This window comes from Mycteria americana, chromosome 2 (genome assembly GCF_035582795.1).
Source record: "Mycteria americana isolate JAX WOST 10 ecotype Jacksonville Zoo and Gardens chromosome 2, USCA_MyAme_1.0, whole genome shotgun sequence".
Classification (NCBI taxonomy): domain Eukaryota; kingdom Metazoa; phylum Chordata; class Aves; order Ciconiiformes; family Ciconiidae; genus Mycteria; species Mycteria americana.
This window is the reverse complement of record NC_134366.1, coordinates 23,358,058-23,375,442: the sequence shown is the minus strand read 5'-3', so window position 1 is coordinate 23,375,442 and position 17,385 is coordinate 23,358,058. Positions and strand designations below refer to the sequence as shown.

The window sequence follows — 17,385 nt, the reverse complement described above, 5'->3', positions numbered from 1 at the left end:
CACAGCTCTTGGCCCACAGAAGTAGCTACTCTGTTCTGCATCACTCCTCCTGTAAACCCTGCTTCCTGTAAGCTTTCACTCAGATACAACTTTTGTGGAATGAGTAAACAGGAACTGGAGTTGTTCAGTAAGTGTGAACTGCATCCAGCGCTCTTTCAAGGTAGTGGTAGTAGTTTCATGTACACTCTCACAAGCCTTGGGAACTGCTCTGTAAGAAAAACGTACCGTTTTTCTTATAGATAACTTACTGTTATCCCTATCTGATAGGGATGAACAAAAATTTCTGTCTTCACCCCTGTCGATTCTTCCCTTTGCTCCAGTGCGTGACTAACGCGCTGCAGTGCAGGCACTGGAGGGAGGGGGCGGTAGGAGCCCGCTTTTGTCATCCCGTTGTCTGCAGCACCGGGTGAGGAGATGCGCAGCCAGGATGCTAAAGAGGGAGGGAGGCAGTGCCTGGGGTGTGCCGAAACCCTCGACAGCTCCCACACACAGGCATCCCGCAACCTGGAGGTAGGGGCCAAGGTGTGATTGCAGTTTACATCTTTGAACCTCCCAGGGAGAAGTGCTGAAGCAGCAGAAAAGCACCTAATTTTTCAAACAAGGTGTGGCAATGCTGCTGCTACCCTGGTTTTCTCTAGTAAGTATTCACAGAGGACTTCAACCTCTCGCTCCCACCTCCCGGCAGGCCAGAGGGGAGTTTCTCTTCCCCATTACACTGCACTTGGGCTGATGTTCAGCAAAGCATACAGATCCGTTAGGCTGGGATACGTGCCTGTCCAGCTTGGTGTTTTAGGTGCTCACCTGAGAGAAAAGTCCTGCAGCTGGTCCTGCGTTTGTTCTGGCGATTCTTCCACGCAAAAGGGCCAGAAGCAACCCTGAGGAGAGTGCCTGGACCCAAGCCTCAGCCACTGCTTGCTGCAAAGCAGAACAGAGTCCCCGTGGTCTACAGTGTGGTGAGTAGGATAGCCTCATTAAAAAGTGAAAGAGTGAAGCCAGTCTCTTTCATGCTGTGGAGGTTACAGGCACCAGGTTTTCTACTACCTGTCAACATCCAGAATGATAAAAAAAAGCACAAATGAGCTTGCATGGGAGATGCTTTCTGTGATAGCTCTGGGCATGTGCAATAGCTAATTTTGAACACAATAGACACAAGTGTCTACAGCCTTTCAGAATAAGAATGGGATAAGGTGCTGATGTCCTGCCTGTTGCAGACTTCTGAAGTCTTCTGGATCCAGACACTGAAAAGTCAGAAATGCTTGGTGTCATTTCTTGCAGCTGAAGCAGTGTGGGAGCACTGGACAGTGGCATCTGGCAGTGTGTGGGCAGGGAGAGCCAGCTCTGCCAGGGGACAGTAGGGACCATGATGGCTCTGGGCAGAGACACATGGCACAGGAGGTCTGAAATGCATTTTTACTGCTGGAGGTTACCTGCATTGTGATAATCTTTCAGATGTCCGTTCTCCCTCTGCTGGCAGCTACCTGGCTTGTTGCTTTCTCTCGCCTTTGATTGCTTCACTGAGTAGATGAAAGAAGTGACTGTAGCAAGCACTGACAGTGCAGCAAAGGAGTTATTCCTGGCTCTTTTGTGTTTGGGGTTACTCAGAGCAGAGCAAAGCATGTGGCAGAGCTTTCAACCCTGGGAATAAATAGAAAAATAAATAAAAATAAATAAAAATGAAACCTAGTTGCCAAGGGGATAGGAAGATTGCAGGAAACCTCCAAAGCCTGCTCTCTGTGTGAGTGTGAGAGTACCCTCATGGTTGAAAAGAGAGCGGATGGTGACTGTGTAAACTTCTCAGTGTTTGATCTAAGCACACCAGGCTTATGCTCATTTATAATCACCAAAAGCTGCTTAGTGCTGAGCCAGCAGCTGACCTCAGAACTGTATTTCACATCCTAATAACTGCAGCTGGCAGCTGTACCGAGCTGGGCAGCCCTCAACGGCAGCTGGGCACTTGTCCTACCCTCCGACGAGCACCGTGAAGCTGTTCCCGTGAGCTGAGCAGCAGCACTCCAAGGCTGAATTGCCTCGCTTGCTGAGTGACTGGTGCCCATGGCAGTCACCAGGTCCTTGTATGGTGAGTAAGAGAGGTTACTACTACAGGCAACACTGCTTTTTTTTGTAAATGTTGATTTCTAACAAGACCTTCTGACACTGGGTCTGTTCCAGGTAACCCAGGCAGAACTGATTTTGCCTAAGTGCTTTTGCCGCATTGTGAAATCTCTCACATGCTTACTATCTCCAAATGTGTAAGCTGTACTCACAGTAAATAAGATTAATCATCCAGATAATTAAGGGTCCTCATATTTAGTTTATTTTGCTTCATATAGCCAGAAGCTTGCTTTCCTTTCCTTTTTTTTTCTTTTAATAACCCTGCAAAATATGGAAACTGTTAGCAGAGACTCCATATTCCAAGCCCCTGGGAACACGTAACTAATGCATTTCTTCTGCCATTCAGTTTGTCTGCTTTAGTATACAGCAAATACACTTTTCCCTCCCTCCCTCCTCTTCCTCCCTTCCTTCCTCCCTTCCTTCCTTCCTTCCTCTCCTTTCTCTTTCTTTCTCTTTTCTCTTTTCTCTTTTCTCTTTTCTCTTTTCTCTTTTCTCTTTTCTCTTTTCTCTTTCCCTTCCCTGCCCTTCCCTGCCCTTTCCCCTTCCCCTTCCCCTTTTTTCCCTTTCCCTTTTTTCCGTTGCCCTTTTTTCCCTTTCCTTTTTTCCCTTTTCCTTCCTTCTCTCTCTCTCTCGGTAATATTTCAGTACATAGCATACTTTTTGCCTCACAAAGAGTGCTCATAGTCCTGGCCCAACCAAAGGCTCGTGCCTTCTCTCTTCCCCTCCTTGTGACAGCTCTTTTCAGCTGCAAATGACCCTGGTGCTTTCACTGCTGGCTACTGTGCTCAGTGGGAACATCTGTATTTTTTTAAATGCATGGAAGAAAAAGCTAAGGGAAAGAGCTGCAAGACTGCTCTGAGGTCCTGAAAGCTTGGTTTAAATGTGAGGTTTCAAGAACTCGGGACTCTTTGGATGAAGCCTGATGGCAGTATAGTGGAAAGCTGTCCCACAGCAGTGATGGTAGGTTGGTGGCATCGCTGTGATGGTAGGTTGGTGGCATCACTGTGCCTCAGGCTGCGGGGTGCTACCCACGGCACCAAGCTGCCCCACAGACTGGCAGGTGTCTGGGTGCCTCATGCAAAGCCGTGAAAGCACCCAAGGAACCAAGACCTTCAGAAAAGTGCTTATAGGAAACTGCTCATCCTAACCCCCAAAATGGGGTCTGGGCCAGATCTCACCACACCAGGCAGGGTGCCTGGTGCTGCCTGTGATTAGAGCACTTATGGGCTCACGCTCAAAGTCCTATTTGCAGGTGCAGAATCCCACATGTAAGTGGGTTACTGGTCACTTTGGGACTGGTATGTTCTCCCACTAGTCAATTAAAACATATCCCGTAGACTCTCAATCACCCTCAGGCACCCTCGGAGCATGGAGAAACTTGTGGCTGACGTCCCTGTCACAGGGCTCTTGGTGACAGGGCAGTCACCAAGGCCCCATGCTGTGTGGAGATCACATCCTGCTGGGGCACACCTGGCACTGGGAGGCTCCTGCTCCCAGCCAGGGCTTGCTTACGCCAGCTGGCAGAAGGGGAGGTGCCGGGGGGATATAAATTCCCACATTTGGAGGGGTTGAGTAGCTGAGTGGCTGGATAGAGAATCTCTCTGGTGCCCTAACAACAGGTAAGTATCGGCAATTTTAATTGCAAATCCTTCCACAGGGGAAGGGAAGGGAAGCCTGGATATTACTGAAAATTTTAAAGTCATTTGCATACAATAAACTGCTCAAACAGACATTTGCTTGAGTGCAGTCACGCATGCAGAATTAGGAAGTGCCAAAAATAAAATTACATCTTCAATCTTCATTTGGTCCCTTCGTGCTGATGCATAATGCTACAGATTTCAGCTGCAAATTCATGGACCTTGTCTCATTCAGTGCACATACCTGACAGCACTTCAGGAACCACCACTCACTGCTAGAGCATTTTCAGACCTCCTGCGTGTGTGTTCCTCCACTTTATTTCTCCGTTTTAAAGAGTCTGACTTTTTAATTTCCTCTAGGGTACCTTCTGCTGTTCTTCATGGTTCTTCACAACACGCCTGCGAGAGGTGGGGTATTATCCGCCCTGTTTCATACAAGGGGACACAGAGCACAGCAGTCAAGCTCAGAAGTGGAAGTCAGCCTCGGGGGTCTGGTGTGAGGTCGGTTAGCACTGTATACTTTTAAGGCACTTACTGATTTCAGGTCCAGGTACTTTCCCAGTCTGGATCTCAGATCAAGTTCCCACAAAATTAAGCTCAGACATTCATGAGTACCAATGCAAAGCATGGTTCAAGTGAAATTCCCAGCCTCAGCCAGGAAAGCTATAGCACAAGTAGGAACAAAATCCATTTCCCCAGCATGGTGTAGATCTCCCTTAACTGTGGGCCCCTCTCTCTCTACAGCATATCGCATCCCTCATTCCATATTTCCCTTCTTCTGCAGTAAGGGCAGCAATGCTCCTGCTAACAGGCCCCTTCACAACCCAGTCCAAGGTCATTCCCAGGCCCATGAACTGCCCAGAGGTAAATGCTGCTCACGGGCTTCAGCCTGCAGCAACCAAACACATTGCTTCAGAAAAGAGCAAGCCCGCAGCAGCCAAATCTCTGCACGCTGGCGTGTAATAGTTTCCATACAAACTCCTCAGGCTGACTTTTTCGGCCCGTTTCTTTTTCAGAGACGTATTGCAGCTGTCTCCCTGTGGTGGGTTACATGAACTGCAAGGCGAAGACAGCCTGAATGGAGCATTTCTCCTCTCTGGAGGATCCTTGACTGCAGTGTACCATCCAGGATGGTATGGCCGCAAAGGGAAGACACACAGCTTTCTCTGAGTATTGCTCTGCAGTTATTCTCTGCTACTGGCTGTGGTTCTGAAGTCCAGGAAGATGTCCCAGATTTGGTGGGCACCAAACAAAATCATGTTCAGGATGGAGAATGGTGGTTGGTTGAACCTGGCCTGCAGCCACTCATACAGCCGCTTGATCACCCCCGTTAGCCCCCCAGTGGGAAAGGGGGAGAAAACAAGAAAAACAAAAGTGAGAAAATTTGTGGGTCGAGATAAAGACAGCTTAACAGGTGAAGAAAAGGTGGGGGGGAACCTCAAGAAAAACAAAGGCAATCACACACCACCCCCACAGGCAGATGGATGCCCAGCTGGTCTCCAAACAATGGCCACCTTGGAAGCCAAAACCCTTCTTCTTCCTTTACCTCAGTCTTTAGTGCTGATGATTGAGCTGATTGAGCATGATGTTTGTTATATGGTATGGAATATCCCTTTGGCCAATTCAGGTCAGCTGTCCCAACTGTGTCCCCTCCCAACGCCTTTCCCACCCCCAGCATACTCACGGAGAGGGCAGAGTGGGAAACAAAGAGAAAGCCTTGATGCTGTGCAACCACTGTTCAGCAACAGCCAAAATATCAGCGTGTCACCAACGCTGCTTTAGCCACTAATCCAAAACACAACACCACAGGGGCTGCTATGGAGAAAGTTAACTCCATCCCAGCCAGACCCAGTACGAGAACGTAGCAGGAATTCAGATGGGTGCGTGTGCCTCTGTACCTGGCAGCTGGGTGAAGGCAACATATGAACAGCTATACTGGGTGACACCAGCGATCCACTCAGTCTCCTACAGTGCTTGCTGAGGAGAAGGGCATAAGAAGCAGGACTCCAGTCCCTGGAATAGCCTTCATTTTCCAGCAAACAGAAATTCAGGGACTTTTTGAGCCAGTGGCTTTATCTAGATCATCGATGAACTTGTCTGATCTGATTCGAATCCTTTGATATTTTTGGCCTCTGTTAGCCTGTATTTCATCATTTGACAGTGTACCAGGGAAAAACACTTTCTTTTGATTATTTTATCCTCATTGTCTGATCATTTTGTTGACTTTCCAGTAGTTCTTGTGTTATGAAACAGTAAATAATCATTCTGCATTCGACCCCTCCATGCCACTCCTCATTTGACAGACTTCTCTCGTAGCTCCCCTCCAGTGACTCTGCATGTTTCTAACATTTATACTGTCTTCTCATCTAGAAGCCATCCTGTAGCCCTAAGAATTCTTATCACTCTTCTCCTCATTTTAGTTCTGCCGTAATCTACGTAAAACAAAGTGACTAGGTGTATTGGGTTTGCATGGCAAGGTTTTGGTAGCGGGGGCAGGCTACAGGGGTGGCTTCTATGAGAAACTGCTAGAAGCTTCCCCTATGTCCGATAGAGCCAATGGCAGCCGGCTCCAAGACAGACCTGCCGCTGGCCAAGGCTGAGCTCATCAGTGATGGTGGTAACGCCTCTGGGATAACATATTTAAGAAGAGGAAAAAAAAACCCAAAAAACAAAAAAACCCCACTTGTGCAACACCAGCAGCAGTGAGAAGAGAGGAGTGAGAATATGTGAGAGAAACAACTCTGCAGACACCGAGGTCAGTGAAGAAGGAGGAGGAGGAGGAGGTGCTCCAGGTGCCAGAGCAGAGATTCCCCTGCAGCGCCTGGTGAAGACCATGGTGAGGCAGCCTGTCCCCCTGCAGCCCATGGAGGTCCGTGGTGGAGCAGATATCCACCTGCAGCCCATGTAGGATCCCACGCCGGAGCAGGTGGATGTGCCTGAAGGAGGCTGTGACCCTGTGGGAACCCTGTGCTGGAGCAGGCTCCTGGCAGGACCTGTGGACCCACGGAGAGAGGAGCCCATGCTGGAGCAGGTTTGCTGGCAGGACTTGTGACCCCGCGGGGGACCCACGCTGGAGTAGTCTGTTCCTGAAGGACTGCACCCCATGGAAGGCACCCATGCTGGAGCAGTTCGTGAAGAACTGCAGCCCATGGGAAGGACCCATGTTAGAGAAGCTTGTGGAGGACTGTCTCCTGTGGGAGGGACCCCATGCTGGAGCAGGGGAAGAGTGTGAGGAGTCCTCCCCCTGAGGAGGAAGGAGCGGCAGAGACAAGGTGTGATGAACTGACCACAACCCCCATTCCCCGTCCCCCTGAGCTGCTGGGGGGAGGAGGTGGAGAACTTTGGAGTGAAGCTGAGCCCGGGAAGAAGGGAGGGGTGAGGGGAAGGTGTTTTAAGATTTAGTTTTTATTTCTCATTACCCTACTCTGATTTTATTGGTAATAAATTAATTTTCCCCAAGTGGAGTCTGTTTTGCCCATGATGGTAATTGATAACCGATCTCCCTGTCCTTACCTCGACCCATGAGCTTTTTGTTATATTTTCTCTCCCCTGTCCTGCTGAGGAGGGGAGTGATAGGCTTTGGTGGGCACCTGGTGTCCAGTCAGGGCCAACCCACCACACTAAGACAACCAGCAGTCTTGAAGACATGTGCATTGGAGCAACACAGAGTGACATAATGGGAACTCCTGTTTTGTACTCAGTTACCTTCAAAGTGAGTAAAAATATCCCATCTACTTTTTTGATCACTGCTCAGTACTGGGCTGACATTTTCAGAAAGTTATCCACAGTGACTCAAAGATCTATTTCCTAAGGACTAATAGCTACGAGTTATTTTTTCCCCCTACTTTGCCGTCATTGACATTAAATTTTCATCCACTGTTTGATTGCCCAGTCATCCAGGACTGTGATATCCTCCTGCAACTTTCAGCTCAGCATTAATACCGACTGCCCTTAATCATTTTGTACCAACTGAAAACTTTTGTCAATCTACGAGTCATTCTTTGCTAGCTCACTGAGAAATATATTGAATGGTAAAGTCCAGTGTGCAAATACTTATGGGAGCCCAGCGACAGCTTCCTTCCACAGTGAAGGCCCTCCATTATTTCTGTCATTTCCTACTTTCTAGCTTAAAATAGGGAGAACCTTCCCTTTGTATTGCTTAGGAATCTGCAGTGATCATCTTGCAAAAGCTTCTGACAAAATCTTCCATCTGCATCACCCTCAGCTGCAAAGCTTGTAAAATCCTATAGATATTTCCACCAGATTCATGAAGCATGACTTCCTCAGGAAAAAAGTGCTTGTGGAATCCTACCCAGCACAGCTGCTTTTACAGTTCCTCCTGATTTTGCCAGGTAAAAATGTTAGATTTATTGCTCTATAGATTTCAGCGTCACCCCGGAGCATTTTTTAGAGTCTGAAGTTATACTGGCCATTGACTATTTCTCTGACACCAGATGCATTGCAACTAGCAAATTAGCAATTTCATGCTGAGTTACCCCAGACCCATTTGATGGTTGCCATCCTGCCTTCTTCTTACCTGTCAATGTATTGATTTGTTTCAAAACCTCTTCAGTTTGAGACTGTTCTTCATCTGTCACGGGGGCTCCTTCACCTTGTTCTTAATGAGCTGTATTCATGAAAGTTTTTCCCTTTCCAAAGAAAGCCTTATCTTTGCTGGGTAATACTTCTACCTCTTGACTGTCTCACTTGAAGCTGCACTGAATTTCTGGCAGACATGGTTTGGATGTGTTTGAAAGTGTTTTTTATTAGCAACTTGCCTCTCGAACTGGTATTTGATACATCTCACTGGAGATCTACTTTTCATTTGCCAGAATTGCCTGGTTTTCTCATTTGGACATGATTCCTGTCAAGTTCTAGTAGTTCCCTTCACTGTCCTTTTTAACTGGGCTGGGTTTTTGTGGGTTTTTTTCTTTTTCTTTCTAAGAGGCTTTTCAGCAAGTTAGTAGGCACTTCTCAGTTTAATATGGTATCTCAAAAAGTCTCTTCGTGGCTTACCGGCATTTTCAAGCTTTTAGCTTCTACTTTTTTAATTTTTTTTTTTAAATTGGTGCTCGCATTTGAAGAAAGCTCCATTTTGAAGTTCAGCTTGATTGAAATGGACTTCCAGGTCATTTTTCCTTCCTGGCTCGATTTTGAATTTCGGTACGTGCAACTGTTACATCCTCTTCACCGCTAACCTCTCCGCTTTCCACACAGGCTGTAAATTGCTTGTCTCTCTCTCTGTCCTTTGCAAGATATGTTCTTAGCATTTCTCTCCTTTAACCCATAAGTATCTAGCCACCTTTTCCTTTAGGTAGTGCAGCTTCTATGTACCTAATGGAACTTGGAGCAATTGCTTTGAACTTCATGGCATCTATTTCAGACGTGAAAAAGACCTTTCAGATGAAAGCCTGTCAATTTTTTCCTCCCAACTTTATTAGATAGACTAAGAAAACACAGGGCCTCTATCCACAAACCTTGACTTACACCGTCATCAAATGAACGGGCACTGCAGGTGGTCCCCGCACGGGCTGGCAGGGCAGGGCCTCACCACCCAGGGCTCATCCCACCTCCCCCAGCGAGGCAGCAGGGCAGGCTGTGTGGGAGGATGGCTGGGGCAGCCCCAGCCTGGGGCATCAGGCATCTCCACAGAGGATGAGGTGCCTGATGTAGAGGGTGTCTGCTCTAACCTGCTTGATCAGGTTAGAAATGGCCTCAAGTTGCACCAGGGGAGGTTTAGACTGGATATTAGGAAATTTTTCTTCACTGAAAGGGTTATCAAGCATTGGAACAGGCTGCCCAGGGAAGTGGTTGAGTCGCCATCCCTGGAGGTATTTAAAAGACGTTTGGATGAGGTGCTTAGGGACATGGTGTAGTGGTGGTCTTGGTAGTGTTAGGTTTATGGTTGGACTCGATGATCTTAAAGGTCTTTTCCAACCTATATGATCCTGTGATTCTGTGATCAGGAAGAACAAGTAGATGAGGCCTTCTACAGACAGCTAGAAGTAGCCTCATGTTCCCTGGCCCTGGTCCTCATGGCAGACTTTAACCACACTGATATCTGCTGGAGGGAGAACACAGCAGGGCATCAGCAGCCTTGGCGGTTTCTGGAGAGCACTGATGACAACTCCCCAACCCAAGGAGCCAGCAAGGAGAGGTGCTGTGTTGGACCTCACACTTACAAACAAGGAAAGGCTCATTGGGGATGTGAAAGTCAAAGGCTGCCTTGGCTGCAGTGACCAAGAGATGGTAGAGTTCAGGATCCTGAGAGGAAGGATCAGGGCAAAAAGCAAGATCACAGCCCTGGGTTTTAGGACAGCAGACTTTGGCCTCTTCAGGGATCCGCTTGAAAGAGTCCCATGGGATAGGACACTAAAGGGAAGAGGGGTCCAAGAAAGCTGGTTGATATTCAATGATCACCTTCTCTATGCTCAAGAACAGTCCATCCCAAAGAACAGGACGTCAAGCAAAAATGCCAGGAGGCCTGTGTAGATTAACAAGAAGTTCCTGGCAAAATCAGACATAAAAATGATGTATACAGAAAGTGGAGTCAGGGTAAGGTAACCTGTGAGAAATACAGAGACACCATCTGAGCACACAGACATGGTTAGGAAAGCCAAAGCCACCCTGAGTTGAGCCTGGCAAGGGATGTCAACAGCAACAAGGAAGGCTTCCATAAATACATAAGGGGCAAAAGAAGACTGGGGAAAAGGTGAGCCTGCTGCTGAATGGGGCAGGGGTCCTGGTGACACAGGACATGGACAAGGCTGAGGTATTGAATATCTTCTTCACCTCGGTCTTTGCTAGCAAGCAAAGCAAGCTTCGGGAATCCCCAGAGACCAGGGGGAAAGGTTGAAGCAAGGAAGATGTACCCTTGGTGGAAGAGGATCAGGTCAGAGAGGAATACTTAAGTAAACTGGACATACATCAGAGAATACTTAAGCAAACTGGACATACGCAAGGCCCTGGGCTCTGGTGGGATGCATCCATGAGTGCTGAGGGAGATAGCTGATGTCATTGTGAGGCCACTCTCAATTATTCTTGAATGATCACGGTGACTGGGATAGGTGCCTGAAGACTGAAGGAAAGCAAATGTCACTCCTGTCTTCAAGAAAAGCAAGAAGGAGGATCCAGGGAACTACAGGCTGTGTCTGACACCAGTTTCCCTCACTGGGCCTGATCTTGACCCCCACCTTGGGGCTGATATCTTGGCCTGGCCTCAGCCCGGCCCCAGCACAGAATCACAGAGTGACTGAGGTTGGCAGGGACCTCTGGAGGTCATATGATCCAACCCCCCTGGTCAAGCAGGGCCACCTAGAGCCAGTTGCCCCAAACCATGTCCAGATGGCTTTTGAATATCTCCAAGGATCAAGGACTCCACAACCTCCCTGGGCAACCTGTGTAAGTGCTCAGTCATCCTCCCAGTGAAAAAGTGTTTCCCGATGTTCAGAGGGAACCTCCTGTGTTTCTGCTTGTGTCTATTGCCTCTGGTCCTGTCACTGGGCACCACTGAGAAGAGCCTGGCTCTGTCTTCTTTGCACTTTTCAGGTATTTATATACATGGATAAGACCCCTTGAGCCTTCTCTTCTCCAGGCTGAGCAGTCCCAGCTCTTTCAGCCTTTTCTCATATGTGAGACGCTCCAGATCCTTAATCACCTTCATGGCCCTTTGCTGGACTTTCTCCAGTACATCCAGGTCTTTCTTGTGCTGGGGAGTCCGGAACTGGACACAGAACTCCAGGTGTGGCCTCACCAGTGCTGAGCAGCGGGGAAGGATTGCCAGAAGAGCTGCCTGCAGTCCATGCACTGTTACACCAGCGGTGGTGGGGCCACGGAGGGCAGCACCTGCTGGGGATGGGAGGGAGGTGTATGGGCATAATGTGAAGGGGCCTTATATTAATGTCTCACTGTAGGACCTCAAATATTTTATTTGGGATTTGTTAAAGCCACCATTCCTTGTTACCTTTGTTGTGTTTATGTTCTTTTTTTTTTTTTTGTCCTGTCTTTTTCATTTTTCAAATGAGCAAATATACGCATATTGTTGAAGTTGTGTGCTGTCGTTCTTGCTTCTCACTCGATTTCTGGGGCCCTTGGCACTTCCTTCAACCCCTCAACTTCCCTTTTCTCCCCCACAGCGGCCTAAAGTTCTGTGTAAAGGCAAGCAGACCCCTTTCTTGCAGAAGGGCCCAACACTAAAGTTTGTGGGGATACTGCAGAAGGTCCTGCCCTGTTCTTCGCTCCTGAGACAAGAGCTCCCCTGAGGCTTCAGATGAGCAGAGGAAGCACCAGAGGAGCAGAGCCTCCCTCCTGCTGTCCCTTGGCTGCCTGGCACTCAGCTCATCAAGGGCATGTGGGAACCGGCTTCATGCGAGTAAAGACTGAGACCCTCCTTTACACCTTCACTGGTCAGTACTTCCAGCGCCAGGAGACCACTGGCTATAATGCAGATGGGTATCCTGATGCCACACATGACTGCATCATACTAAGCCAGTGTAACCTAGCCAGGGTCCAAAGATGGCCTCCCTGCTTGACAAGCCCCTGAAGGATTGGGCAGAGATTGCTCGGCTGACTGTGTAGTCACAAGCCCTGCATACACCATAGGAAGATCCCATTTGTAGTCCCCTCACAGGTGGGTCTCTGCAGGAGGTTGCATTGCTTTGGAGGGACCAGTGAGGTGGACCATAGGGAGATGGTGAGTTTGGAGCCTAGGCTGGCACAGCTCAGCTCCCGATGCTGCTGCCCTCCCAGGCGGTGGGAGTGAGGTGTGTTGTGCTCAGCAGAGCCCAGAGGCACTATGTGGTAATTCAGTCTGCATCACTTCACCCAGGAACTGCAGGGCTCTCCTTAGCTCCTCCAAAAACATCGCAGACAGAACAGTAGTCAAGAGTAACATGGTAGCTTCAGAATATGCACTAAATGCAGTGTAAAATGAGCACATAAGGCTTCATCCGGAGAGAAAAAGAGGTGTAAGAGCAGAAGGGAAACATTTACAGGGCTACTAATAGAAAAAATCTTACTTTAATTCCTAGACTGAACACAAAGAACCCACTACATTAGATATTTTGCTCTTGCAGAATATTAGCAGTTGAGGCATGAAGTCAGTCTTCAAAGGGAGGCGAGTAAGGTAAGCACTAACCCATGAAAAGCCAGCATAACGCAGCATACCAAAAGGAAGACCTCACTAGGTCTCTCATTAGGAGAGCCTCACTAATGAATCATAAGGAAATTGATCACGGAAGTATATGACTGTGATACTGTGATAAGTCTGAGAAAGTCCCCAAAAGCAGATCACATAGTCCACCATGTGCTGGGGATTTATCACCATGGGCTACAGACAACCAAAACCAACAGCAGGGTCTGAATGTGGGAATTCCTTCAGCTTCTGTGCACCCACCAGCCTGAAAAAGCTTCCTGGTTTAAAACATGCTAGACTTTTTGTGTCCTTCCCTTGCTCATGATGGTTCTTGCGCTGCTGCAGCTTCCAGGCTGGCTGGTATTTCCAAGCAAAACAACAGGCATCACAGCCTTCTCACAATAGACCAGAGTCCCTTATATTCCATATCATCGGCCTCCAGTTGGAGAGTTGCACTTTACTACTTTGCACTTTGAGATATGTTGACATTAAGGTAAGGTATTATGTGAATGAAAGCCTACATGAATAAATTCTGCAGGGTTTATTTGCCTGTGGTCTGAATGGAGCCTGCTGGAGCTGTTAGGAGGGTGAGCAGGAGACAGCAGCAATCTGAGCAGAGGTGGTAGAAGTGCCACAGGACCCAGAAAAGACAGGTTGGTATAGGCTTGGTTATAAAAGGTGTGGAAAACCACTATTTTATGCATGAGACAAAGCAAACTACTGGGCTGGCCTTCTACCTTTGTTCAATCTCCTTTCCATGTACACATAGCAATTTCAAATAGAGGTTTTGCTTTTCATCTCTCAAATATTATTTCTGTTCATCCAAGCAGCCCTTCCCAAATGCATCGTATATCACTGGGGACCTGCTCCACACTCCAAATGTTTTTTTCATGTAATAAATACTTGACATTTAGAAAAATCGCTTCTAAATTTACACAGGGCAGAGCTCACAGTTTGAGATTACCCTCTAAACACCCTGAAGTGCAGGCGCATAAATAAATATCTTTGCAAATAGATTCTCATTTATTAGTTTTGCAAGTGTATTTTCACTTCTTGGAGATGGGTGATTACTGCAGAAGGAAAGAAACAGCTCTGGTTTAAATTAAATAGTAAGAAAGTGCAGGAGAAAGGCTGATCAAAAATGTTAAATTCTCTCCTTATTCTTTTGATTTGTTTTCTCTCTTTGTAATTTAAGTTTCATAATAATGGTACCATACATCTAAACTGTTCAGTTGTGCTTTATGTCATGGCCAACCAAGCACAGATCAAGCTGTGAAACAGCAGCAAGAGAGAAACTGCGGTTTTTAGAGAGAGGAGAAACTGTCTGTCTGCAGTTCATGCATGGTCTCTACCACACAGAACATAAGTGGGTCTCAAGACATAGCTGATTTACCCTCATAACACTACGGGGAGAAGACCAAGCATTGCTGTCCCCATTTTGAAGAGGGAGTAATAGAGGACTAAGTGCTTGGCCATAGAGAAATCAAGGGACTGCTCACTACTCTTGCTACATGGAGATTAAAAAGAAAAGATCCCTGCAAAGGCATCCTTCCCTCTGAACGGCAAAGTCTTGCCTCATTTCCAGGTGTGTGGAAAGGAAAAAGAGAAAAGATTCCTGATGGCCACAAATTGGTTAGCATCCCTTCTCACTATCACAAAACACCTGTGGATGGTGCCTGTCTGCAGAGGCTGGAGTACTGATGCAGTTACTGGTGCCATGCAAGGATACAACCTTAATCAGTGAGCAAGGTGATCCTTTTGTTTATTTTAGCTGTCAAAACCCTAAACCTCTTGTTCAAGTTGGCTCTCTGTTGTCAATGGAGGCATAACAGCACCGCAGTGGATGGGATAAGGGGCCTGTTTCTAGTAGTCCACCGACTACAGAAGAAGGCTACATCAGCCCAGACGGTTAGCCTGGGGGCAGGCTGTATATGCCAGTCTCCGCTTCAGTACAGGCTGAGCCATAGTGGCCAAAACCACAAGGGACCAGGGATCCTTGGGCGTGTGCTCAGAGCCCTTGAGCCGAGGGCCTTCAGCTTGGGGACTGCCTGTGCTTTTCCATGCAGTCTATGAGTCAGTAACAGTGATGACCATGATGATTACAGACTTCTGTTTTGGTTTCGATGTGCCAAAACATTGTTTCTTGGCCAAGTCAACACTTCAGTGAAACTAAAGTAGTTTGTCACTTTTTTCTGGCAAACGCCAGATGAAGCCGTGTGGAATGGATTGAGTGTGGAGGTCTTGGTTAGCACAGTCATGCTTTCTCTACTGCTTACCTCTTTCTCTGAGCGTGGATATCCAGATTCAAGGAATATGCTGCTCAGTCAAACTTCACAACATCCTCTTCATTAATGTTGTATTACACTGAGAACTGGCTATTACTTACCTCCAGTTTTTGGTTCTCTCAGGAAGATCTAGCCCGTGGCTCCCAAAGCCCCTCAGACTCACAGGTACTTTATGTCTTGCTAATGAATTTATCCAAGTGAAGCAGTGACAATCCCTAAGTGAAAGCAGTTTTACTTGCACTGCTAGATTGCTGAACTAAGCTAAAGCCAAAATACAATAGGATTAAACTACTTTTAATGTATCTATTCAGGGCTGCACGACAGCTCAGTACACAAATCCAATACTGATTTCAGCAGTGAACATTTAATAGAGAAAAAGAGCTTTTACATTCTGATTAACTTCTTGTGACCGTGAAAATTGTTTTAGAGATCAAAGAAATTAAGTTCACTATGTTTGTTATTCACAAAGGTACAGCTTCTTTCAGTGAATCCTTATCAACCTGATCTCATTATATGCTGTCTCTAAGTGATGTTATACAGTCTGCTACTTAGCTACTATGGCCCTGGTCATGAAGTCTAATGCCACAGGTGTAATGATCAGGCCATAGACAAGCCCACGACTTTGTATGAATAAGGTAGATGGTAGCTCAGTCTGGGCTTGTACCTGTACTTCACCAACACTGTGGGCTCCTAGGGTGAAGCATCGAACTACAGACATTAGGGCCAAGCTAGTCACTCTATACTCCCTTTATAAACTGGAGAGTCTAGGGCATGATTTATTACATCCTAACATAGATACTTAAAATAAGCCAGATAATTATACTCCACTTCTCTCCATAGAACATAAAGGGAACGTACATGGATGAGTTTTGATTTCCACACCTGCATTCAGTCACACGGAGACCACCTTTGGTGCCAAAATACATCTATTTCAGTTCACAGCACTGAACTCCTGCGCTGGGCCACATTCCCCCCCTTCTTCTTTTTCTTTTCCCCTGGTCTGAGGTCACTTTGCAGTGATCTTCCATCTCAGCTGATCTCTTGCTGTCTGGCTTTTGAAATTAATATCCTCAGCAAATCATTCCGCTCCCGTGGAGCACATACAACACAATCAGTATAATTACTTCACGTCACACCTCAGTTGTCACTTCACTTTAATGGACTGCAAGTAAGATGAACTTGAAAAGTGCTCTAAGTTAATGCTCTTAGAGTTTCTATTTTAGACTCTTCTGAAAGATGTTAAATATATTCAGAAAAAGATATTTCATCCTAGAAATTATTATCCATATTATAGGAGAGCAAATAGGGCCAACAGAGTTCAGGGCTCTATGATTAAGGCACTCCCTTTATTGAATGTTAAAAAACATTCAATGTACACAGGAAAATGGTAGGACAGGAATGATGGGACTGATCTAATGAGTGTAGGTGTTTATGATGTAGAAATTTATATATGAAGTAGTCACCCTGACTATGAAGTAGCATCCTGTACTTATGGACCATGGAGCTTAGCATACAAGTCACCCTACCTTGAATTGGAGACTTTGGTTGGTGAGATGAATCTCAGGCTTTTTCCTTCTGCCACCTCGCTCAGCTTTACAGCAAGGTGAGATGCCCAAGGACACTGGTAGACCTGTGTCACAGCTGCTAGATCTGCCTCCCACTCTGGCCCATCCAGTATTTCAACAAGTCTGGCTTTTTAAAAGGAAGTTCTTTTACACCAGCATTTGGTGGAGAACCGTGTATTCACTGTCAGAGTACTGTCATCTCCCATTTTAGGTCACTGCCTCTGCCACTTAAAAACCACACACCCCTCCTCCTTCCTTCATAACATTTCTCCATGATGTATCATGCACAAGCATATCTAGAGTATCTTATATTTTGCCTCTTATTGCTTCTATTCCAGTGCCTCAGGGAACATCATTGTCTTCTCTGGAACCAGCTTTGAAACCTTTCCTGAGACTGTAACAACTCTGTATTTTGGAAAAATAGAACCAATTCATTTAAAATCCAGCTAGGATAAGAATCCTTTTGGTCCTTTTTTATATCATGATCCAGCTCTAGGACATTTACCGAGGCAGCATGCCACCCAGCTCAACTCCTTCCTCTCCTACAGGTGACTCAGACCCGTCATGCCTACTTTCCGGCAGGAGTCCTGGGCACCCAGCTGCTGACGGGTCTGGGTGGGGGCCGGTAGCAGCCCGCGGGCAGGAGCTGTGCC

General features: G+C 46.9%; 1 long non-coding RNA gene across 2 annotated transcripts; it reads left to right on the top strand.

The window, feature by feature from the left end:
• Window positions 1–281: 281 nt before the first annotated feature.
• LOC142406582 (uncharacterized) lies at window positions 282–7,082 on the top strand. 2 transcript variants are annotated; one of them, XR_012774618.1, is made up of 4 exons: window positions 282–953; window positions 1,909–2,077; window positions 4,110–4,250; window positions 4,766–7,082. It is a non-coding gene; the product is annotated as an uncharacterized LOC142406582 (long non-coding RNA). The 2 variants fall into 2 exon arrangements; XR_012774619.1 differs by lacking the exon at window positions 4,110–4,250.
• Window positions 7,083–17,385: the final 10,303 nt, after the last annotated feature.